This window comes from Salvia hispanica, chromosome 2 (genome assembly GCF_029641045.1).
Source record: "Salvia hispanica isolate PSC_SH4W2 chromosome 2, Shi_PSC_v1, whole genome shotgun sequence".
Taxonomy (NCBI): Eukaryota; Viridiplantae; Streptophyta; class Magnoliopsida; order Lamiales; family Lamiaceae; genus Salvia; species Salvia hispanica.
The window spans coordinates 6096199-6102357 of NC_142693.1; the positions used below are offsets into that span (position 1 = coordinate 6096199).

The 6159-nt window shown below is 35.5% G+C and overlaps 1 pseudogene; it reads left to right on the plus strand.

Annotated features, from left to right (window-relative positions):
* Nucleotides 1-1175, plus strand: LOC125201776 (E3 ubiquitin-protein ligase ATL4 pseudogene; annotated as a pseudogene).
* The last annotated feature ends 4984 nt before the right edge of the window (nucleotides 1176-6159 follow it).

Below are 6159 nucleotides of genomic sequence, written 5' to 3' on the forward strand. Positions count from 1 at the left end.
GATCGAAATCCCCAAATTTTTCCCCCAAATGTCCGCTCCACCGCCGCCCGCCACCATCGTCTACGGCGGCGCCTCCGTCATCACGCAAATGCCGCAATTTCCGCCGCCGTATATAGACACGTCGTCTCCGTCGTCTTCCTCCTCAACCGACGACGTCTCGTGGTCGTCCATAGTGTTAATCATAATCATCATCGCCTCCGCCCTAGTTATTTCGGCGTCAATCTATCTCCTCCTCCGCCTCCTCTCGAAGCGCATCCATCACACTGACTCCGTCGCCGACGACGACGACGTCGTCGTCTCCAGCCAGCCGCAATGCCACGTGGCGGCGGCGCCGGCGAGCAATCTGCTCGATTCTCTCCCGCTCTTCACGTTCCGATCGGTCACCGGAAATCTCAGCGGCGGCGGCGACTGCGCCGTGTGCCTGTCAAAATTCGAGCCGCACGATCAGCTCCGCCTGCTGCCGATCTGCTGCCACGCGTTCCACGCCGATTGCATCGACGCGTGGATCGTATCCAATCAGACGTGCCCGCTCTGCCGCTCCGCCGTGATCGCGTCCGATTCCGAATTGCTCGATAAAATCCTCCTTAATCAGAGCCGCGGCATTAATTCCGGCGACGGAAACGGCAGCAGCGGCAGTTTCCGCATCGAGATCGGAAGCATCAGCCGCGGCGGCAGCGCCGCCGCCGAGGCGGCGGAACGAGAGCGGCGCTCGTACTCCATAGGCTCGTTCGAGTACATCGTCGACGATAACGGATACGAGGTCTCGGCAGGATCCGTGACTCATCGCAGCAATTCGGCGGACAAGGACTCCTCCGCCGGAATTCCGACGCCGGGAGAGGCGCTCGCGGCGGAAGTATCCAGCGGCAGGAATTGGCTGAGGGATTATATGGACAGGCTGGCATCGGCGTCGTTGAGAAGCTCTGGGAGATTCTTCTCAGGCAGCAGCCGGCGGAGTGAGACTGTAGTCGCCGCCGCCGTGGTCGACGATCTGGAGGCGAACCGCGCCGGAGAGGAGATCAGTGAGATGTTCCGGTGGCTTTCCGGGATATGAAATGTAAATTTTCCAATAATTAGGGGTAATTTAGTAATTCTTGTTACATAAACTTGACGTTTTCCCGCAGAAACTCCATATGTTGAGGACGAATACAATTCTTTTTTATTTTATTTTATGTATATTTGTTCAAATTATCTTTATTCGAATATTTCATCAAATTTGTAAAGCCCATCTTCCAAATTTAATTATCTTTACTACAGTAAGTACTAATAGTATTAAATTCAGTTGTCATTCAAGAAGTGGTAAAGTGGAAGACTGGAAAATTTTGATAGTGAAATTGCATGTTCCTATTTAATGAAACTTTAGTCAAGATTTCCAACGAAATATTTGCTCTAATTAGTTAACCAAAACTAAGCAGCAAATCACACCTGTCTGTTCAGTGGATGATGTTTGAAATTTTAAATAATTTGGAAAAAAGGAGAAAGTATTTCACATTTTGATTGGTATTGATATTAGTAGGTGCAACATGAATAGGTGATAATAAAAGAGTAAATGGTCGACTTTGTCCTATCGTTTTAAATATTTATGTGAAAACGTTCCACTGTTTAGATTATTATTTTTAATATTCACATCTTCTTTTTTGGGAATAATATATAATGCAAAAAAATACTCTGCAATCGAATTTTTGATGTGACAACCAAAGTTATGTGTTGAATTGAGTAATCGGATGTAATTTTGGATGATTAATTTGTAATATCGATTGTCACATTGGTATTCCAAATTATGTAAAAAAATTTTGAAGGACATTTTATTCCCTAAAATGAAACGAAGAATATTAAATTATACTATTAACCAGTGTGATATTTTCGGATAGATGACCCAAAACAATATGACAAAATCCATAAACAAAAACAATCTCCTTTGGTAAATGGAGAAAAAGGACAGGAAGGATATTTGCTGTTATCTCAAATAGTAGTTTTATAAGCTCAACATTCCTTTTCAACCAACTATGTTCTACTTACATGTGACATTAATCCTCGCTTTATTTTATTTAGGTCATCTAAATATTGGTCCAACCCCTAACTTGTCTTAATCTATTTATTTACCCCACAAACATGGATCTATCTTGTTATGGGAGTGCACCCTGTCATTCTCTCCATGTAGTGACATCTTCGTGCACAATTTTTAAATCTTTAGTTCATTATTCTAGTCGACCACTAGAGTTTTTGATCCTAGGTTTATACTTGTAACACAACATAATGTACTATCATTTTGGGATTTAAAACCAAATAGTCGTAGTTAATATTTCTCTCTCGACCGCAATTTGTGCTAATTACTACTCATCGTATAATTATTTAGGTCCACTATAACTTTTTAGGAGTATCTGTATTTCTAATAAAAAGATGCAAAGAGAGAATTTTGTTTCAATCGTCATTTTTTTCTTTTGTCTCCCTCTTTTGTGCCGAGTAATCTATTATTACTATTCACATGTAATTTATAAAATATCATTAAATACTATCCCACATTATGATTATTAAATACACTAAGATTTTAATATTTAAGTGAGTATAAATATATTACAGCATATTAATTAATAGGGATATTGACATCTAATATCACGAAACTTTTGAAAAGTTGGATTTTTCCGACGAACTTTAAAATTGACAAATAATATCATGAACTTTACCCCGGGTTTGTTTTTTCCCACGAATGAAAAAATTCATGTTATTTTAATAGATTGAAAAACAATTTTGGAGGGTGTGCTTCAAGAAAAACTATCTTCAAAGATTGAAAAACTTGAAACTTTCAAAATTGTTGTCGAGAAATTACGAAAAAAGATCGGTATCATAATATTATTTGTGGGAATTTTTTCATTCGTGGGAAAAACAAACACGGGGTAAAGTTCGTGATATTATTTGTCAATTTTAAAGTTCGTGGGAAAAACCCAACTTTTTGAAAGTTTCGTAATATTAGATGCGAGTATCCCTAATTAATAATATTCATTTTTTTTCCCTTTAATAACACATCATGCATCTCCTATTTACTTCAAGAGCAAGTCCATTTTCTTAATAAAGAGTCCATTTTTCTATTAAACATGCACTTAACATAGACTTCATAACATAATTAACTCAATCGGCACTTTTAATGAAACATTTATAAACTGATCATGATATAATATATTGGTTGCGAAATTATCACGACTCAATTGAATAATGATAAGTGCAAAAAGGCTTTGCAGAGAATATGCATTCCCTAATGTATCTTCATGAGGAAGCACGCAGCCACACACACTTTCTAGGTTTAAGTTCTTTGAGGAAAAACATGATTTAGAGCATAAAAAACACAAGAGAAGTATATATTATGTTGTTGATCCAACAGGAAAAAGTAAGAGCTTTTGCCAAAAATTATATCTTAAAATAGTAGTAGAATTAGTTATAGCAATTTACTTGTCTTACACGCATCACAATGCCTTTCTTTCTCCATATTTTCTCAGCAAAAGAGCCTCTCTCTCTGTCCAAAAATTAAAGCCAAATTCGCCCACCAAACTTTATATTTCCGCACCGCACGGACCATGTCTTTTCTTTTATTAAAAAACGATTAATTAATTAAAAAAATTCAAGCAAAAATAGAAATATATATATAACTACTTATATATTGCTTCGATAACAATTACTGACGATTAATAGGGATGCTTTTAAAACGATTACCTACGATCAACAAATCCCTTTTGAAACGCTTAATAGGGATGCTTTTAAAAAGCGTCTCAAGATTAACTCACCGACGCTCTCTCATTGCGTCCTTATTCTAATTTGGCACGCCACGGATTAAGACGCTTTTTAAAGCGTAGGTGATATATTTAACAACGCAAAATAGCGTCCTTAATTGAATAAAAAAGCGTCTTTATCTGTAACTTTTTTTTTAGTGAATAATCTTTTTGCAATGTTAAGTTTATAAAATGTGACACATGTATAGATCTCTCTTACTAGTAATGGATTGAGGGTTCACGTCACTCAACATGCATAGAAATGTGTGCTGTATGTGTAACTCAAAAAATACGAAACATGCATATGTGTCGTATTTTTTACTCTAACACTACAGGAAATAAAAACTCATCAACAATCAATACTAATTGATAAATCGGTAACATTTAATCGTGGCCACCAAAATATAGATCGGATGGTTAATAATCGGTCTTAGTTATACGTTACATGGTGTATATGAATTGTTATCACAAAATACGGCACATGTATGTACAATTGTACTATCTCAAAGACAACTACAAGAAATAAAAATTCCAACTGATTAAACACTCATTGAAATTTAGCTGTGTTGTAGTGGATATTGTAAAATAATGCAATTTTAAATTTTCAACTCCATTATGCTAACTAAGAAAATAAATAGTTTATATATAGGTATTAAATATGATGGAAGTATCTATGACTATGAAGAATGCCAGCAAAATAAGTTAGGTGATTGATGTAGTGCCTAAGTTGAGGGGAATGTGGCAGCACTTATGCATGTGGCACAATTTGAGGGATTAGGGTTTTAAATGGTGGACTTTGCATAATAGATATATTTTCCCATTTACAAGTGATAACACACAACTAAGTATTAGTTGGATTTTGGTAGGATTTCTGCTAATGGAAGTTGTTTCTTAAGTCAACTCCCCTCATTTGATGAGAAACAAAAAATTGAGTTGATTACATTAAATTAAATCTGCACTATCTTTGTTGCGTTTGAATCACTGATATTCATTGTTTGTGATTACCTGATGTCAAATTACATTAAATTCATTCAATTAATTCACATACACTATGTAATAATGCATCAAGATACACTTACACTACATAAAAACAAAGTTTATTTCTTCTAAAATCATATTCATGGACATTTTGAAGGCATGCTATAAAAAAGGCCAAGGCCCAATAAATTAAATGGTACTATCTCTGTCCCCCAAAATTTGATACAGTTTACCATTTCGGTCCGTCCCTGAAAATTTGATACACTTCACTTTTACCATTTTTGGTAGTGGACCCCATATTCCACTAACTCACTCCTACTCACATTTTATTATAAAACTACTACTTTAAAAGTAGGACCCACATCCCACCAACTTTTTCACCTCACTTTCCATTACATTTCTTAAAATCCGTGCCGGGTCAAAGTGTATCAAATTTTGGGGACGGAGGTAGTACTATTTTATTGGACATGCCCAATATAATTGTGCAACTTTAATAAGTACTCCCTCCGTCTCCCATTAAAAGTCACACTTTTCCATTTCGGTCTGTCCCCAATTAAGAGTCACACTTCATTTATACAATAAATAGTAGTAGGTCCCACATTCCACTAACCCACTTCACTCACATTTTATTATAAAACTAATATAAAAGAGTGGGTCTCATATTCCATTAACTTTTTCAACCAACTTTTCTTTACATTTCTTAAAACCCGTGTCCGATCAAACTGTGACTGCTAATGGGAGACGGAGGGAGTAATTAAAAATGAAATGTTGGTGGGTATATCTTAGAAATGAATTTCCTATAGATTCAAGAAAATGGCCTAGATTAAAAGAGAGAATACAAACCAACTTCTTAATCTATAAAAAAAGAAACCAGAGTGATGATACTCGTTTTTTCAACGTATTATTCTTCCCGGAACACCAACTCGTACATGAAGGCAGCCAAAAACCTGATCCACTAGCGCAGCAGTGTGAAGTAACGAAGACAAGGATAAAAATAAAAATAAAAGAAAATAATTTTAATTTTTTATATAAAAATATTTAGATATTATATGGTTGAAATATCTAGATATTATCTTAATCTAGATGTTATGTAGTAGTACTAGTAGAATATAGAATTATATAAGAATTATTTATATGTAGATATTATGTGATAAGATCTCTATATTTTGCTATAAAAAATCTAGATATATAATATATAATAAAAGAGTAAAAAATTCTAGAACATAGAAAGAATGTGTCTATATATATGGATGTTTTGTATCATCTTGAGAAGTGAAATGGTCTAAGTTTATATAAATCTCTTAATTTCTTACATACATTTGACACCATTGCCCTTTAATAGGAGCATTGTTACTTGAATTTTATGAAATAAGAAATACAAAATATATTTGGTCAACATATGGTTGTATAATACAGTATAAGC